Here is an 18515-nt window from a genome sequence, read left to right as displayed (position 1 = left end):
CTGGCCTGGGCCTGTTTCGAACCCTACCCTCAGTGTATGTGGCTGGCGCTGTAACCACTGTGCTATGAGCGCCGGGCCATATGTACGTGTATTTAATATGTGGCCCCAAGCCCAGGGCCTCTTACTTAGACAACTGGACCCATTCACATACTGGGCTCCCAGTCTACCCTCACTGCTGTTAGGGTAAACAAAAAACACAAGCAGAACTATTCACCTTCTCCCAAATCCTTCAACAGTTCTCAAAGGCCTGCAGAATAAGTTCAAACTCTTGAGCGTAGCTTTTTCAGGCCATCTAGGAAGTGGTCTCAACCACTTGCAAGCTTCAGCTCTCGTGACATCCCTCCTGACACCTGGGGTTCTGCCTACCCGTTGAACTCTCCCTTACCTAAGCATGCCAGGTGCTGTCCAGCAGATCTGTCTGTGCTCTCCTGGCCTTGTCTGTATCTGATTATCTTCTCTACTTTACCCACAGGCTGAGAGGTCAAAGACCGAAAATAAAAGATTATTTCAAAATGTGAAATAAAAGGAAACTGAGTCCAGGTTCTGTGTGGGCAACATCAGCTTTTATTTCTACCTGGGTGCAGGTGAGCTGAGTTCGAGAAGGAAGTCAGCACATGGGTTAAGGTGGATGAAGGGTAGGGGTTGGCACATTCCCTCTTTCCTGGGTTGGACGCTCTATGCACTCATTTCTTCCTGAGTGGGTCAGTTCTATGTGGGCAGGTTGATTTTATCTGGGTGGGTCTCTCCATTTGATTCTATCACAGGCACTTTCCCTACCCTTCAAGTGATTCTGAGAAGCCATCCTTAATCTTGGGTGAGAATTTCTGCATCTTTATACTTCCTGACTTGAACTCTAAATCTCCCTATGAGATTATAGGCAGTTTGAGGTCAAGAACTTTGGCTGGGCATGGTGGCCTACTCCTGTAATCTTAGCACTCTGGGGGGTCAAGACAGGAGAATCATTCAAGGTCAGGAGTTTGAGACCGGCCTGATACTATGATTAGAATGCACTTTCTATTCTACAAAGAATAGAAAAATTAGCTGGGCTTGGTGGTGGGTGCCTGTTGTAGTTTCATTTACTCAGGAGGCTGAGGCAGGAGGATTGCTTGAGCCTGGGCGTTTGAGGTCACAATGAGCTATGATGACACCACTGTACTCTAGCCAGGGTAACAGAGTGAGGCTGTCTCAAATACAACAAAACAACAGCAACAACAACAAATCAAAAAAGAAAAGAGAGAGAGAGAAGTGTGTAAAAACCATTTGATAATGTCCACTGTGCTGTGTGTGGTGCTGGGCTTGTAGCATGTGCCTGGTAGATGGTGAGTAATTGAACTAGAAGCCCTTGCTCGAGGTGAGTGGTAATGAACCACAAAGGTACATCCTGGAAGGGCATGGTAGTAAAGAAGCAGTGGAGAGTTACATGTCTCTTTTCTTTTACTATCATTATTCATTTGCCAGGCTGAGCTCAGCAGTCCTGCCACTGAGGGATATAGAGTTTGAGGCCTGCAGGCTCATTCCAGATGGGTCTAGCTATTCTTGGGAGCTTTCTGTGTAATAAAGAGAGTCCCCTGACTGGCCTGCTGACCTTTCCCCAGGCCTCCTAAAGGCTGAGTTATGGCCTCGTGGTACATAGTGCAAGAGCCACTTCCCTCCCTGGAGAAAGAAGACAAAGTATGCAGGGGGATGATAATAATAGCTTCCACTTAGGGAACATTTGCAACGTGCCAGGGACTCTGCTGAGCACTTTTGGATACATTCTCCCATTTCTTGCTTAGGACAACTTGGTGAGTTGGGAATGATAAGAATGTGAGGCTCAGAATGCTTAAGTCACTTGCCTGCGATCACACAGCTAAGTAACTGGTGGAGCTAGAATCTGGACCCAATGTGTACCTTATTCCAGAAGTCCGTGTTCTGCATTTTACTATCTCAGGATGGGACAGGGAACCTGACGTCCTGCCTGCTCCTTGGGAAGATATTGGCCACCCAGATGTAAAGGTGCTACATTTTAATAGTGCCATCATATAAATAAAACACCATTACAAAAATGTCGCAGAAAGTTCAATGTTAGTCCCAAGGCTCTGGGTGGGCAGTTGGCCGGTAAGGGCTACTCTCTGCCCTAGGGAATCTGAGTGGGGAGAGAGAGAGGAGGGGGTATTTATTCTACTGATTATGCCGCCTTTTCTGTTGGGGACAGGCCGGGTGACAGAAACATGGCATGCCAATAAAGGCTGTCTTTATGGCCCCACTGACTACGGGGCTGGAGAGTCTCTGCCTGGAGTCAGGAGAGATGGATTAGACCCCGTCAGGGCAGCAGAGAAAAGACGCGGGCAGCTAGGGGCTGAGCTTAGCCCCCAGGGTGTGGCTGTGCAGAGGGAGCCTGAGGAGGAGGGTGGGCAGTGGGGGGCCGCTGCTCCTGCCGGAATGTGGTACAAAGTGCATTCTAATCACCACATCTGATTACAAAATACAGAGTAAATCACCAAACAAAATTAGTATTCAGAGACTTAATTATCACCAGGAAGAGTAATTAATAAGCAAAACAGGAAGTGACCAAGCCAAGCCGAGTCCTTCAGCCAGCAAAGATGCGCTTCTCTTCCCAGCAGGTACCGGGTGAGGAGTGGGTGGGGGCTGATGGAAGGAAGGGGCCTGGGCAGCACGGGAGCTTTCAGAGCCCCAGTGGGCATTCAAAATTTCCTAGGGCTCCACACGTTCTCGGAAGTTTGCATGCCTTTCAAACTTGGCTTGCAAAGTTTCTAGGTCATTCCTTCCAGGCCCCTTCCTTTCCCAGGCCTCGAGGCCAGAGTAAGGCAGCAGAATTAGAATAAATAGATCTTCTTCCCCTTTCTTCTCCCCCAGTGTAACAGGCTCTGGGCCAGAAACTCTCAAACCAATTGATAATAACAAGTTCAAGTTCAATGCCATTGGCTGTCTGGTGAGAACTCCCTGGCTTTTCTTGTCTCTGCTCCTCGGCTTGTATTTCTTTATTTATTTATTCATTTTAATAGTGGCATCATATAAATAAAACACCATTACAAAAATGTCGCAGAAAGTTCAAAACTATTCATTATCCATTTCATACAGATTAAAATTGCCATCAAGGCTGTTTGGATTTGACTTGCGTTCCTTTCCTTCTAATGAGCCGGATAGAGAAGGCAAAAGATGCTAATTCATCCTTACATCTCTATCATATCTCGGCTTTTACTATATAAAGCATCAAGGTCGCATTCTGGGGAAATGTCTTTTTACCAAAGGTGCTATAATAATAATGAAGAAGCAATTTGTTTCAGCAAACTGCCTGCAGTAATGAGGCTTAATTATAACCATGTTATTAATACCGCTGCTTAAGGTAATTCACTTCTGAGCAGGGTGCAGAACAGTAAACTATAATTTAAACAAGAATCGAGACCTAATTTAAATCATCGGATCTACTGCAGAAAAAGGCAAACAGAACGACTATCTTCTGCACGTGATTTAGAGCTTCCCCTTGGTGCCATTTCCGGGAGACTAGTAGGTGACTGTCAGAGGGGCAGGGAGCTCGGATCTAGGTCTTGGTCCTCCCTCTCTTCCAGGAGGCTTTGTAGGTGACTCAGCTGCTGGACCTGCATCCTGGTGCCTGCTGCTTCTGACCCTCTTCTCCATGTATGCAGGGGAGGCCAAGAGGCCCTGGGGCAGGTCCTCCTTATCTCAAGGACATCTCTGATGTGCTTCTGAACCCATCTTAATTCTCTCCCCACTAATTTGTTACTAAAACATGGGGTTTTGTGAGGGAAGGAATCTCATTTTGTTCTCAGTCTCTACAGAAACCACACCTAGGCCAGAAAGGGGAAATGGCTTGGCTAGGGACACACAACTGGCTGCCAGGTGTGAACTGGGTCCCCTATCCTGTGCTTTTGCAGCAATATCTGCATCATCTGGTGATCTAAACATCCCTAGGCTGCCCTAATATGGCACCTGACATGGCCAAACAATTCCAAGACCTGGTTAGTTTTCTTTAATTTTTTTACTTTTTCAAATTAATATGAGGGTACAATTTTTAGGTTACATTGTTCTCACTTCCAGGGTAAAGTTTCATTTGTAGAACAGTCCCTGGTTGTTCATCAGAATTCCTGAAGACGCCTGGTAGAAAATATAAATTCATGGGTCCTACCTCACCACCTAGATTCTGACTTTATTAGTTGGGCTTTGGGCCTTTGGACCCACTTATTTATCAAGAACCTTGGTTTTCCTGGTGCAGCTGGTCTAAGGGACAAAGCACTCTGAGCATGGGGTATCTGTATTACAGCACTTACCACGCTGTATCGCAGTTATCTGTGTATGTTTCCCTCTGCCCCAGACTGTGAGCTTCAGGATCAAATCTCCAGCACCAAGTACAACGCCTGCATGTAATAAATATTTTAAATAAATTAATGAATGAAATAAGATCAGCTTTCAAGTGTTCTCAGCCTACAAAAAATGTGTTCGGACAACAAGTACACAGAGGAGAATTCTGTCCTAAGAATCTGTGGACAAGGTTATAAATGGAAAAAAAAAAAAAAGTATAGATTTTGCCCTGAAGGAACTTCTAAGTGGAATGGAGAGGCAGAGAACCGGCATATGAAAATGTCTTAAGATGATTTATCAAATTACCTAAAAGCAATCACATTTTCAGATTCTGACAAAGACAGTGATGGATTTCAGAACCATAAGAAGTAGGAGGGATTAACTGGGATAGCTCTGTGGAAAAACAGGGAATTGTATGGGAAGCATTGGCAAGAGAAACAAAATTCACGCAGCTCACCACTCTACGGGTGCAGGGTGGGGATGGGCCACTGGCTATTTGCAGCGCCTGTGGCTCAGTGAGCAGGGCGCCGGCCCCATATACCGAGGGTGGCGGGTTCAAACCCAGCCCCGGCCAAACTGCAACAACAACAACAAAAAATAGCCGGGCGTTGTAGCGGGCGCCTGTAGTCCCAGCTACTCGGGAGGCTGAGGCAGGAGAATCGCCTAAGCCCAGGAGTTGGAGGTTGCTGTGAGCTGTGTGAGGCCACGGCACTCTACCGAGGGCAATAAAGTGAAACTCTGTCTCTATTAAAAAAAAAAAAAAAAAGAATATTTGAGGGCTTTGAGGGCCATAGTGCTTGCAAGACAGGTTCTGTCCCGCTGTTGGAGACACACACACACACACACACACACACACACACACACTCATCTCTGTGGCTAGAAGGGCGGAGTGATGGGCTTAAAGTGCTTCCCCTCTCTGGAGAAAAATCCTCTTTCCTCAAGTGCATCTTCATTTGTTTGCACATCCACCCTTTGAAGATAGCAGATTTGCTGCTCTCAAGAGCTCTTTCCCAGGGCTGGACCTGCTCTGAAAGAGCCCCCATTCCCAGCATGGAAAACACAACTCATTCCATTGTGCTGCTTTGTTCCCATCCCTTTGATCATTGTCATAGACATGAGTAATTTGAGTAGGTCAGCAGAGGCTGGAACCAGGAACCAGTGGGAAAACTCAGGCACCTGTTGCTATTGGGAGTGGTTGTACAGTGCAGTGGTAAGGACGCTTCTGGCCTAGCTCACGGTCTGCCCTTCTCAAAGAATATCCAGAAATGTGGCCTCAGAGAACACCCTACAATGGGAACCTGGCGTGCATTGATTCAACAAATATTTATTGTGCTACTAGCTATCATTCTAGGTGAGAGCTTCAAACAGAAGAAAATGTTTGCTAGTTTCGCAGAGATTATAGTCAAGTGGGGGAGAAAAAAATCAGCAAGTTTATTTCATAAAAGATAATGTACAGATACTATTAAGAAAACAGACCATAGTTCTACAGAAATAGGTCAGGGAAGAGTTCCCTGAAGTGGAAATATTTGTGGCCAGAACTGAAGGGATAAGAAGGATCTTCGCATATCAAGATCTAAGGACAGGGAATTCCAGGTAGAAACAACTTCAAGTTCCAAGGTGCCAAGGCAGAGGCAAGGGCAGGAACTCTTAGGTGTGGGCACCTGCTGGATCACACATGCACCCCGCGCACGCATGCACCATGCACAGGTACACACACACGGGGGGGCCTAACCGTGGGGGTGAGGGAGTCTGCAGAGAGAGTATGCAGGGTGAGGCTAGAAGACAGCAAGGCCACATCATGCAGACTCAGTCACTTGCGGTGACACACTAGGATTCTATTCTGAACGCAGAAGTTAGGCACTGAACCATTTGAAGCAGAGAAATTGTATGAACCCCTCTCCGCAAACAAGGAGAGGTTGCACATCTGGCCTGTCTTAGGAGGTAGCAGCTGTTATGCAAAGTCTTAAGAGTGGTGGAACTCTCTAGGTGACTATGGACCCCTCACCTCTCCTGAAACATTGAACTTGTCATGTGGAGAGATTGGCCACCATCCTCAAAGGCTGCTTCAAAATATGGCAAATTGGCATGTTCTGAAACAGCTGCCACCTCCCACGAGACAGGCCAGATGTGCAACCTCTCCTGGTTTGTCGGGAGGGAGGTTATACAATTTCTCTGATTGAAATGCTTAGGAGCCTGAGTGACCCACCTTGCGGTCTTCTGGTCTGACCCTCCCTGCACACCCTCCAGCCCCCTGTGCTCAGGCATGCACCTGGTGTGCGCCTTCAAAACTACACTGACGCGTCAGTGGAAGACTGATTAAAGCTATCTCACAGGGGTCACCTGAAATTCTTGAGGCCACCTGACAATTATTATAGATACACAAGTATTTCTTTTACATAGAAATAGCTCTGAATAAGAATCTTATTTTGTTGATGGATTCCATTGTTTTTCCCTCTAGATTTTTTCCCATTGTCTAACATACGCTCTCCATCTCTTCTGAATTAGCCCAATTTTTTCCCAAGAAACATAAAATGTTTGATCTAGAAGGCACCTCAGAAAATGTCTAATCCAGTCTGCTCAGTCAATTGAGGAGTAATCAGACATCAGAGAGGGGAAGAGACTTGATAAAAATCACTAATTCCAGGTCTTTGGGCCCTAGTCTTTCCTCCTTAAACTGCTTGGCTGGCCTAAAGAAGGACAGATTAGGTAAACTTAAACTAGCACCATGGTTCAGAGAAGATCCCCTGCGTTAAATAGCCAATTTCCAGTTCCCATCAACAAGAGTCTGAAAAGTGAAAATGGAGTGATGGTGAGTTAGGAAATCTCGAGCTCTAGAACCTCTGAAAGAAGTGGGGATGGGGAAGCAGTCATGGGGGTGAAAATCTCATCAGTGTTTTCATATCTGCAGGAGGTTTCAGGTGAAATATCGGGGAGCCAGGAAGGAGGGAGTTGACAGCAAGTGCTGCTTCTGATTCATGGCAGCCAGGTGGCTCACCTCGAGCCTGGGGAAGACAGGTGCAGGGGCAGGGGAGGGCCAGCCCTCTTTGAGGGGTGAAGGGGATGGGCCCTGGTAATCCAATATCCTCTTGGCGCCACTCAGCGCTCCAGCCCAAATCCATCATTGCAAATGAACCAGGTGACAGGATTAAATATCCCCTAATTGCAGTCCCCCGGGAAGGGTTGTGCCAGCTGTCTTTTCCACATGCCTAGCCCAGCAGATGGGAGATCAGATATCAAAGGGTCACTTCTGACAGGACAGAAGGTAGCCTGGGTCCTGGCCACCTGGGCCAAGTGGAAGGAGGATCAGAGGGCGGATTGGGGTGCTTCAGTGGGTCTGAAAAATACATTATTTGGTACAGTCTGGCCTAAAGCTTCTTTGTAGTAAGGTCTGCAGGACTCCATGGCTGCAACTTCTTTTCCTCATTTCCCAGGGCAGGATCTAGGATCATTCATCTTTACTCCCATTCTCTGAAATTTGCTGCTGAACAAGGATTTGTGTCACAGAAAACCAGATCTACCCAAGGGTTTGCAAAAGTCCACACGCCACAGCCCCTGCCTGCAAAGCCTGTGCCTCCCTGTAAGAGAAATTTCTCTCTCTTCCAAGCGCTCTGAGGATAGAGGCCCCATAGGTTTGCTTGGCTGTGTATTGCAACACCCTGGGCTTCCGTGAAGGGCAGTTCTTCAAATCCACTGAGGATCAAGCAAGAAGATATGTGACTAACCTTTTAGCTTAAGAAATAGACTTCGGGGCTGGGTAGAAGCTGCTGGCCAGGGGTCTATATCCAGGGGATTCTCACTTGGCGAGGCTCCCCCACCCACAGCAAGGGGAAGAGCAAGGGACCTTCTGCTAGGCTCTCGCCCTTTTCCTCTAAGACCTTTTCATTTGGGAAGCTCTGCCACCATCTCACCTCAACACTCCTCAATCAAATTGCACTAGGACCCAAATCAGCTCCCATCAAGGCCTGTGGGCATCAGATGCCTTTTCATTTATCTGAAATTGTGATGTTGCGAAATCAACAGGAGCTAGTATGAGGTGAGAAGAGCTCCCCATCCAGAAAGGCAGGACCACAAGGCAAAATGTAAGTTTGCCTGCCAGTCCTCACTGAGGCGTGGGCAAAAGGCAAAAACAGGTATCAAAAGGGCCACTTAGGGCTCCAGTGACCTGTGAAGCTACAGGATTATTGAAAATGATGAGAGTTTAACAGAGGGGAGGAGCTTCAGTTCAGTTTTCCTTGGTGAAACTGGAGGGTCATCAGCCCCTGGACTTTGGGGAGAGTCTGATGCTGGGCCATCAACTATGCTGACTGATAGATTTTCTTTATTCATCTGTTCATGCATTCATTTGTTTAACACATTCAATTTTTTTTAAGATTCTACCATATTCCTAGATGGCTAGGAAAAGTGGTTAAGACTTTTCCATATGCTGAGGGCTACAAAAGTGGTTAAGACCCATTTGGTTTGGGGAATTCATTGCACTGCAGAGCTGCGACTTTATCAACCCTCGGTTCCTTGTGGGGTTGCTGAGAGGTGGTTCACACATGATGACTGAGGGAAAACTGCTCTGGAAAAGCTCTTTTACAGGTCTGCAGACGTGAGCAGTGTTTGGAGTATTGCTTTAGCTCCGAGAACAACATGGCTAAGTCGCCAGGTAGCTGACCTTGACCTCCTTTCCTTTCTTCCTTTGTTTTCCCCTCCCCTTTCTCAAGCACTGAGCAGAGATTTAGTCCAAAGAGAACCATCCCATGCTTGATGATAAAAGGAATAGTGGGATTTCTGGGTTGTCCTCTGGGTCCACAGACAGGAGGCCTGCACTCTGGGATGCCATACAAACCAGGTTATTTTGGAACAAGTCAGTAGCTGAACTGCAGGCTAAGAACAAAGAACTTGGCCCACTTCTGTATGCCGGCAGGGGTCACGCACCAGCTGTACACGTCAGTGTCTAGCTGTGTTCCAATTTTAGGAAAACCAGAAATTAGGAATCTCAACATAATCCCCTACTCTCTAAAAACTACAAGTGGTCAGAAAATGGTTCCTGGTTATGGTATGTTAACATATAGGCCAGGGCCCAGATATTGGCATTATCTGGGAAACTTGTCAAAATGCAGGCACTCAACTTCCACCATAACAAATTCTGAGTTTGAAGGCTTGGGTAGGGTCTGGGAAATGATTTCAAGGCACCAGTAAGCTTGAGAACTTCATATATGAACAGTCTGCATGGGCTTATAGCTTGTCTGTTTTTGTTAATCATTCAGGATAGAGCATAGTAGCTGGCACGGAGTTGGTACTTATGTTCATTGATTGAATAAATGGATTTATTTAAATGTATCCAATATAATCAATGAAAAAGCAAGGCATAGCAAAGTCAAAAGTTTTTTAGGATTTTGAGGCCTTCTAAGATCCACTTGGACCTGTCTCTCTGACTCTCAGTTCTCAGGGCACAAACTTGAGGAAGCTAGATTCGAAGGTTTTGTGATTTCTCTTAGTTTAGTTCTGAATACATGGAAATTTTCTCCTATTGTTATAAAATAGAACTGATATAAAAATAATAATTTACTTTGCTTCTTTTCTCATCATATTGTGTTATTGTTATTGTATTACAGGAATAACAATAATAATAAACGCTATTCTTAGCATTATCTCATTTCCTCTTTAGGGATCTTATGAAAGTGATCAGGAATTATTATCTCCACTTTAGAAATAAAAAAAGAAAGCCTGAAGAGGTCAGATATCTCATGTATCCAGTGATCACATAATTGGAAAATGGCATGATGAGACTCAAACCCTGACTCCTGACTCAGTCTAAAGTTCTTAGTACTATACCAAGCCTTCAGAAGAACCCCAACAAATCTGTCTCTAGTGAGCGCCCACCTGTGTCATCCTAAATGTGCAAAACAGAATGACGGGAATAATTTACAAATCACTAGGGTGTGTTGCTGTACCCAAGAATCCCTTTTTTACAAAAGCTCTTCATTTTATGTGGGATCATTAAGAGGTTGAGTAAGATAGATAATGTAAAGAATCACTCACTGCTAATTGAAATGCCGGCAAATCATCTCCAAAATTATAATGTGAGTTAATGGAAAAAAGGAATGTGTTCTATGAAAGTCTGTATATGTGTGGATTTTAGGAATATATTTATTGCAGGAAAGTCAGGTAAACTTATACACTCATATACCAGGCTTCTGTAGGAAATCCAGTCCTGAACCGAAAATAGAATATGTTGGCAAAAGTTGTACTTTTCCATTATTTTTTCCCCAGTACCAATTCCTCATGCTATTAGAACATTCTAGAATCCCAGTGACTATGCTGAGTCAGAGCACAGGCTCATGGATTTTCAACTAGGCAACTTGGGTTGAGAGAAGCTTTTGATGGAGTCCAACAAAATAATCACAGCCTTCAGGTAGAAGGTGTCCCCAAAATTAAAAGTGAAGGTGATTTTCTGAATATTTTAAACTTGTAGATTTTTAAAATGCCATTCACTTCAAATACAAGAATAGTGGTCAAGTATTTTGCCCAAATTATTACCTTAAATATTTTAAGGAATAGCCAAATCAATGACTTTTGTTAACTCCTGGCTTTGACCACTTTGAACTGCCTGATCAATTTGTTCACTCTAAAGTCAATTTGATTAATAGCCAATCAGCTCATTTTAACATCTTATTGTTCTAAAGACCAATAATCTTGACAGTGGGCTTTGAGCCTGCAGGAAGATGGGGTAGTAAGAAGAAGTCACCAGCTTCCAATGTGGGGGCATGAGGCAAGAACTGACCCAGACATAACACAGTGAACATGTCCTTTATTCTCTGTGGGTAACTCTAAGGCCCAGATAAAGGGACAATTCTTACCCTAGAGAACCCTGGTTGCCTTAGGAAGCAGCTCGGCTTCCCTCCAGCCCTCTCTCCCTTTCTCCCTCTCCCAGCCCTAAGCCTCTAGGTCCCTGTCAGCTCTAACAGGGGGTAGGGATTGGTCAGGCCTTTCATTGGTTCTGAAGTTTCTTCTACTTAAACGAATTTGTTAGGTGCTTCATGATTTACGGCCATAGTGGAAAATGGGGCTGGGTATTGATTCTTGGCCTTTTCTATTGCAAATGGGTGTAATGTTTTATAGTATGTCAGAATAATAGCAGTGGGCACTCTATCAATGTCAAATGTTAAAAATGATCAGCTATTGTGATGTAGGAGATTAAATATGAAAGCTTGATGGGTATATAAAAGCGAAATGGCAATAATAAAGGGATTTTTATGTTCAGCTCATTGCTCTCTGGAATCCACCTGGGGAGCTATTAGAGCCAATCGTGCTGATCAGTGACATAGCACCATGGGTTAAAGGACAGAACAGGTATGTCCCTCCCCAGGTGCTGTTTGCACTGGCAAAATGCATCAGGAGAACCAAGGTAGAGAGGTCAGAGTTTACATGGTCATACCTTTGGGAACTTGACTCTAATTCCCAGGATGCCCAGGAAGAGAAGGTGCATGGGAACTAAGAGCCCGTCTGAAAAGCCAGAGGCCACTATAACCCTTCTTCTCTCCTGCGGTGACAAATGACTTCATTCCTAAAGCTAGCCAAGGGAACATGTCTCCTTCTATAAGGTTCCCAGAGAGATGACAGTCCCATTCTACACAAGGCAAAAAGCTACATCTAGACCAGATCTCATAAGTTATCTTGTGTAGTCAATCTCCTCAGTGGATTGAGGCCCAGAGAAGTAGAGATAGCTCCAGGATCACACAGCCCATGAGTGGCACAAGTGGACCAAACCCAGGTCAAGACCAGGATTTGTTTCACCATCTGTCCTCAGTTGTAACAAACGTTAGAAGCTGATATGATCCTCTAGATCAGCTCTGGACACTGGGAAAATAATGACAACCAGACATGTATTTTTAAAGTTCTAACAGCTACATTTAAAAGATAAAAATAAGCAGGTTAAATTATTTTTAGTAGCATAGTTTATTTAACTTAACAGACAAAATAGTGTTCCTTTAACATGTAATCAGAATAAAAAGTACTGAGATATTTTATATTCTTTCTTTTATACTAAGTCTCTGAATATATTTACAGTATGTCTCAGTTTGGACTAGCCACATTTCAAGTGTATAGTTCAATTTCAAGACCTGCTGCATGTAGTCAGTAGGTACTGTAATGTACGTGTAGCCCAGGACTGAACTATATGGGCAGAGGGATGTGTACATGTCCCCAGAGAGGCATTCAGGGCTTGGAGGAGGGCATGGGCACTTTGGAAAAGCAAATAAATACTAAAATATGCCTAGACAAAAAAAAAAATAGTTTCTAAGCACAAACTACAGACAGTAAACCTGACCACACTGATGACAGACTGTCAGTCCTGTATGAGGGTTTCTCCAGGAGATATGGAAGTGGTATTAGAATTTCTGGGGGATTTTTGAGGAGTCTGGTATTTATTTTATGTTTACCAAAAATTATCATAGATTTATTTACAGAGACGGAGGAATGGGAAGAGTAGCTTCTCAGATGATGTTGTTGTCATCGTACTACAAGCTTCCAAACTCACTTTCTGAGAGAAGAGGGTGTGAAAGCAGCACAGTCTTACCTGAAGGTTAAGTGAAGACTTACACTTTGTGTAGGACACCAGTTAACCTTTGCAGGCTCCCAAGTGCCTGAGTCATCATTGGTCCTTTGTCAAACACACAGGGCCATGGGCAACCTTGTTGGGTATGCCACTTGCAGATGGGTCCATGTATGCCCTGGAATATCCCTTGAATACAGCAAAGGTAGTAGAAAGAGAAGTCCTGATTTCCAGCTTCAAGCTGGAGGTCTGGCTCCTCTGGTCGGGGGCTCACAGCCAGTGGGTGGAGAGGCTGGAGCTGCAGGCGAGCAGAGACCAGTGAGCAGTGTAGCTCCTGGTGCTGGAGTTCCCTGGAGCAGCCCACCACATAATGCACACAAAGCCAGCTTGAGAGCTAACACCAGGTCCCTTTCAGCCAGAGACAGGCTGTCACTCTGACAGCTATCAAGCCAATCAGAAGGGGAAATTAAGGTGTCCTCTTTTTTTTTTTTTTGTCTTCTTGAGGGGCAGGGGGTAGTTAAAATGCTGATCTCCAAGTGACAGGTTTCTGAGCTGGAAATGAACTGTCATTGCTGCCATCCTCACTCTGGAGCCTCTCAGGAGGAGCATGTCAGGGAAGCCAGCAGGCTCCTTACAGACCTGCTCGCTCCCCAAGGGCATCCAGGCACAAGTCACGCTGCCTGATCTGCCCCTGGGACCGAGCGGGAGAGAGCACAGTCTGTACCACTTCCCACCGCAGTGGGAGCCAGGGATCAACTTTCCGCTTTTGAGGGAGAAACTCCTCCTTCTTGCCTTAATTGTAGCATTAATAATTAAATGGGCACTTTAATTATGCGGCATCTCATCTCAGAGTGACATTGGAAACATGCACACAAGTGCGCACACCCCTGTACCCATACATGTATTCTGGCAGCTAGACATCAAGTCATCTCAAAAAATTATCATAAGTAAAAATTTAAAATAAGAAACAACAAGGGATGTATGTATGCTTAATTACATGGGGACTTTATTAACTGGCACTAATTAAAGCATGTTATGAAGTCTGACAAATGTCTAAAATTACTCACTTTGGTAAACAGTTTTGACACGAGTAATTTGTTTAAAACCAGAACTTGGTGAAAAAGTTCAAGCAATTTTATTTTTGCCTGGTAGCACATTATGTGATGTCGAGGGCGATAATTAACGATTAGTGGTTTAATGACAGAGACACATTCATTATCCTGTTCCTCTACTCCTGGCAAGTCTTTCATGCTGAACATTTAAAGCCCCTTCTCCCCTCACTTCCATGAGAGCTGACCTCTTCCTGACAGTTGAACCCATTTGACAGATGGGACTTGCTAAGGCAGAATGATTGCTGTCTGGTCTATCATGATCCCAAAGCACAGAGTACTGGTCTTGCTATTCCATGGCAATAGATAACTAAATATCAAGACGGACACTCCCAACTCCCAACGGATTAGGGGAACATTCTAACCACAATGTTCAGCGATTAAACTGTGGTTTGAATATTTGTGTCTCCCCCAAATTTATATGTTGAACTCCTAACCCCCGAGGTGATGGTACCAGGAGATTGTAACTTTGAGAGGTCACTAGGTCATGAGAGTGGATCCCTCATGAGAGATTAGTGCCCTCATAAAAGAGAACCCAGGGAGGTCCCTTGTTCCTTTTGCCATATGAGGTCACAGCAAGAAAGTGCCATTTCTGAACCAGGATACCGGCCGTCCCCAGACACCAAATCTGGGGGTGCGTTGACCTTGTACTTTTGTACTTTCAGAATCATGGGAGATAAATTGCTGCGGTATATAAGCTATTCAGTTTATAGTAATTTGATAAGCAGCCCACTTTCCTTATTTGGGAGTCTCAGGCCAAAAAACAGGCTCTATTATAAGTTAGGTATTTTGGCCTTTTTCCCAGGAGCTCGGGGCTGACCCAAAGAGCAGCAATTCATTCAGAATCTAGGAAGACCTTTGCTGTCCCCATTGACCCTTACCTATTCTGCCCCTTCTGCTGCAGTTCCTTTTCCTAACCCCACCAGGGCAAAGAAAAGAGCTATGTGGTTATTCACACGTGGAGACATCCACATGGGCAATCCAAGCTGCCCAGAAAGAAAGAGCCTCAGAGTTTGATCCCAAATGATCCAAATGGGCTGTGCACTCTTTAACGCTCCTCTGGGGTATTATTGGGGGTGCTATAACAAAAATACCACCCAATGAGTGGCTTATAAACAACAGAAATTTGTTTCTTGCAGTTCTGGGGACTGGGAAGTGCAAGATCAAGTCATCGGCAGATTCTGTGACTGGGGAGGGCTGCTCTCTGCTTCACGATGGCGCCTTCTTGCTATGTCCTCACGTGGTGGAAGAGGTGAGCCAGTTCTCTGGGGTCTCCTTTATAAAGGCACTAATCCTATCCATGGGGGTGGAGACCTCATGACCTATTCACCTCCTAACAGCCTCCCCTCTAATACCATTGGGGATTAGGTTTCAACATATGAATACTGGGGGAACACAAGCATTGAGATCATTGCACCCACCCTTGTCTTGGTCTTTATGTCTCTCCACAGCGGTTCATGCCCCACTCTGGGAAGCATGCGTTATGGAGACAGGACAATGGCCTAACTGACTTCTCAGGGCTCCATTCCAGTCTATAAATTTGAGACAAGGAAAGGTCACTTTGTAGTCAACACTGAGGCTTGCTTGTCACCATTCTTAACCTAGGCATACTTCCTGGAAGCATGAAGAGAGCCTTGGGAAGTGATGGTGATAGGATAACATGCCCAATTTCGTCACACAGCCCCACAGAGTATTCCCTCTCCTTTTCCATTTTTTTTTTTTAAATTTCTCTTAAACTAAAGTTTGAAGCTAAATCCACTGTGGCTGAAGGAGGCACTTTAAACTTCACTTGCTTCGAAGTTTAAATGGGCAGACTTGACAGGTATGCTAATGCTCCTCTATTAAGTCTGCAGAAAATGACATTAAAGGTATTGGTTGAAGACACGGCTCAGTGTTTGAGTAATTTAATGAAGTGTTACACACAAGCTGACCTTGTAGAGGGAGAAGCTCGCGGCTCTCTCGGCGTTTCGGGAGGCCCTGGCCACTCTGTTTGACATCTGAGCTTAACACCAACCCCAGCCTCATTACTGTCTGCTAGGTTCTGGGAACCGCCAAGGGGGAGACCAGCCTTTGCTTGTAAAGTCCAGTGACAGAAAGGAAAGTAAAAATAGTGGCTCCTGATCCTCAGCTTCGTGAGGCCAGAGGTGCTGGTTTGAATGACATGTTCAGTTTTCATAAACATGGGCAGTCGTCCCCTGGGGGATCTAGAGCAGGCAGGAAGGTGGGGGTTTATGCAGTGGGCAATGTGGATGGAGTCAGCAGAGTGTTACTCCTGCTGATATGTGATCTCCAGGTGGGTTGGTGGAGCTAAGAGGGGGATCTCGGTCAGTAGAGCAGGTGACCCCACAGAAAGTCCAGAGTGAGGTTACCAAAAGCATTCAGTGGGGCTACAGAGATTTCAGCCCCTAGAAAAAGAGTGAGAGGAATGGTGACCCATTTCCTCACCAATTCATTCATTCACTCATCAACTGTTATTGAGCGTCTGCTGTATACCACTTCTCTCTCCAACAGTACCCCGCACATTCACTTTGTTCACCCAGCCATGTTGGTCTTCTGTCAATTTTTAGAACATTCAAAACTCCTCCCCTTTTGCCTATACTCTTCACTCTGTCTGGAATGCTTTTCTTAGTTTTTCACAAGCCTTCTTGTATTAGCCTACATATTCTCTTATCAGAGATGTAGCTGGGCATTTCATAAAGCAGCATAAAGCCTATAGATTTTGCTGGTTACTCTAATAAAGTAATAATAATCATATTTATAATGTTTTGCATTAGCTTTTATGTAGCTTATTATACCTTTTAAAGTTGTTTCATATTTTACCCTGTTTGAGATTTCTAGCAATCTCACTATTTGTTGGCTATTCTTATGTAGAGACAAGTGACCCACAGCTGACAGAAGCTGAGAGTATCCAAGGACACAGTGCTAGACTCAGATTGGAACTCAGGTCATCTGACTCCCTGACCAGGTCTATTTCTGTTGCTGCAAATGGTCCGTGTTTTTTTCTTAGCTGATGAAGTGGATACACAATGCAGGGCCAGGCCAGAAATGCAGATCCCAGAGTGCCATACCTTGGGGAGCTGAGGCAGGTGAACAAGGACTGTCTTCAACAAGAACACCTGCTTCTGTGTCTTCTGCACATTGCTGGTAAAGCATAGACACACCCAGGGGCAGCTTCGGCCCTCAGAGAGTGTTTATTCCCAGCCTAAACCAAGGGCAATACGCGGAGTGTATTTCCTTTTTCCTCCCTTACCCTGTGCTGATAGGTGTCACGTTCCCCCTGCTTGAACAAGTTGGCTTCTTCAAGCGATTTCTGTGGAGGAAGAGCTGCAAGTCTAGGCTTTATAGGGAAGCAACTCACCGATCCATGAGCATCTGTGGAGCACCTCCTTTATGCCCTCCCCTCTGTTCAGGTTCTAAAAGTAATAATTGGAATTCTTGAGCTCAGGCTGCTGCAGGTGTGCGTTCGGCCATTTAAAGATGCCATCTCCCTTCAGAACAATCATACCAGGGAGGTGCGGCCACAGTCGCACCTTTTAGGCAGGGAAACTAGAGTTGTTTAGGCAGTGAATAATTTGTTGAAGATCACACAGTAACAGGTGGTATGGCCTGGAATGGTGCCCCCTAGAGGTGTATGGAGCTCGAGCCACATGATTACACACAGCAATGCAAGGCAATTCCAGAGACAAAGGTTTAACCACCTCCATATTCTACTTCTTTCTGTCCATCCTTGCTTAGGAGGCCTTCATAAAATACCCAGAAGAGAGTTAAAGGGGATATTTCCTCGACTACTGTCCTGTGTGGTATAAAACATAAGGAGACAGGACGCATCTTCTGGAGTTGGAGTAGTCATGGATGGCTTCAGGGAGGAGGCAGAGCTTCAGATGCCAGACCTCAGATGGATGCTAATCACAATGGCCTGATGAAGCAGCAATCACTGTCATTATCATAAATAGCTTGGTGCCCGACCCCACTGTAGGTTTGTTCCACTAACATCACGAACTCATCCTACAAAAATGTGCTACATACCTCACTGCTGAATATCACTATGGTCACCTTCAAAGTACTCCCCTTGAGAAGCTATGCTCCAGTGCCAGCACCTCATCCACGCTTCAAAGCAATTTTAGACCTCTTCTTTTGGAATGGCCATCAAAGATGTTGTTGTATTTCCCTTGATGTTCTGAATGTGGTCAAAAGGTCTTCTTTTCAGTATTTCCTTTATCTTCAGGTAAAGAAAAAGGCATTTGGGGGCCAGATCAGGTGAATAAGGAGGGTGTTCCAATACAGTTATTTGTTTACTGGCTAAAAAGTCCCTAACAGATAGTGCTGTGTGAGTTGGTACATTGTAATGATGCAAGAGCCATGATGTAAAGTTCAGGTCATTTTTGTCTAACTTTTCAACACAGTCTTTTCAGCATTTCCAAATAGTAAACTTGGTTAACAGTTTGCCCAGTTGGTATAAATTCATAAAGAATAATCCCTCTGACATAAAAAAGGAGAACAACCTTGTTTTGATCCTTGCTTTGGACTGATAGAAGATTTGGGGGCAT

This window comes from Nycticebus coucang, chromosome 6, assembly GCF_027406575.1.
Source record: "Nycticebus coucang isolate mNycCou1 chromosome 6, mNycCou1.pri, whole genome shotgun sequence".
Classification (NCBI taxonomy): Eukaryota; Metazoa; Chordata; class Mammalia; order Primates; family Lorisidae; genus Nycticebus; species Nycticebus coucang.
Note: the sequence above shows the minus strand (reverse complement) of the source record.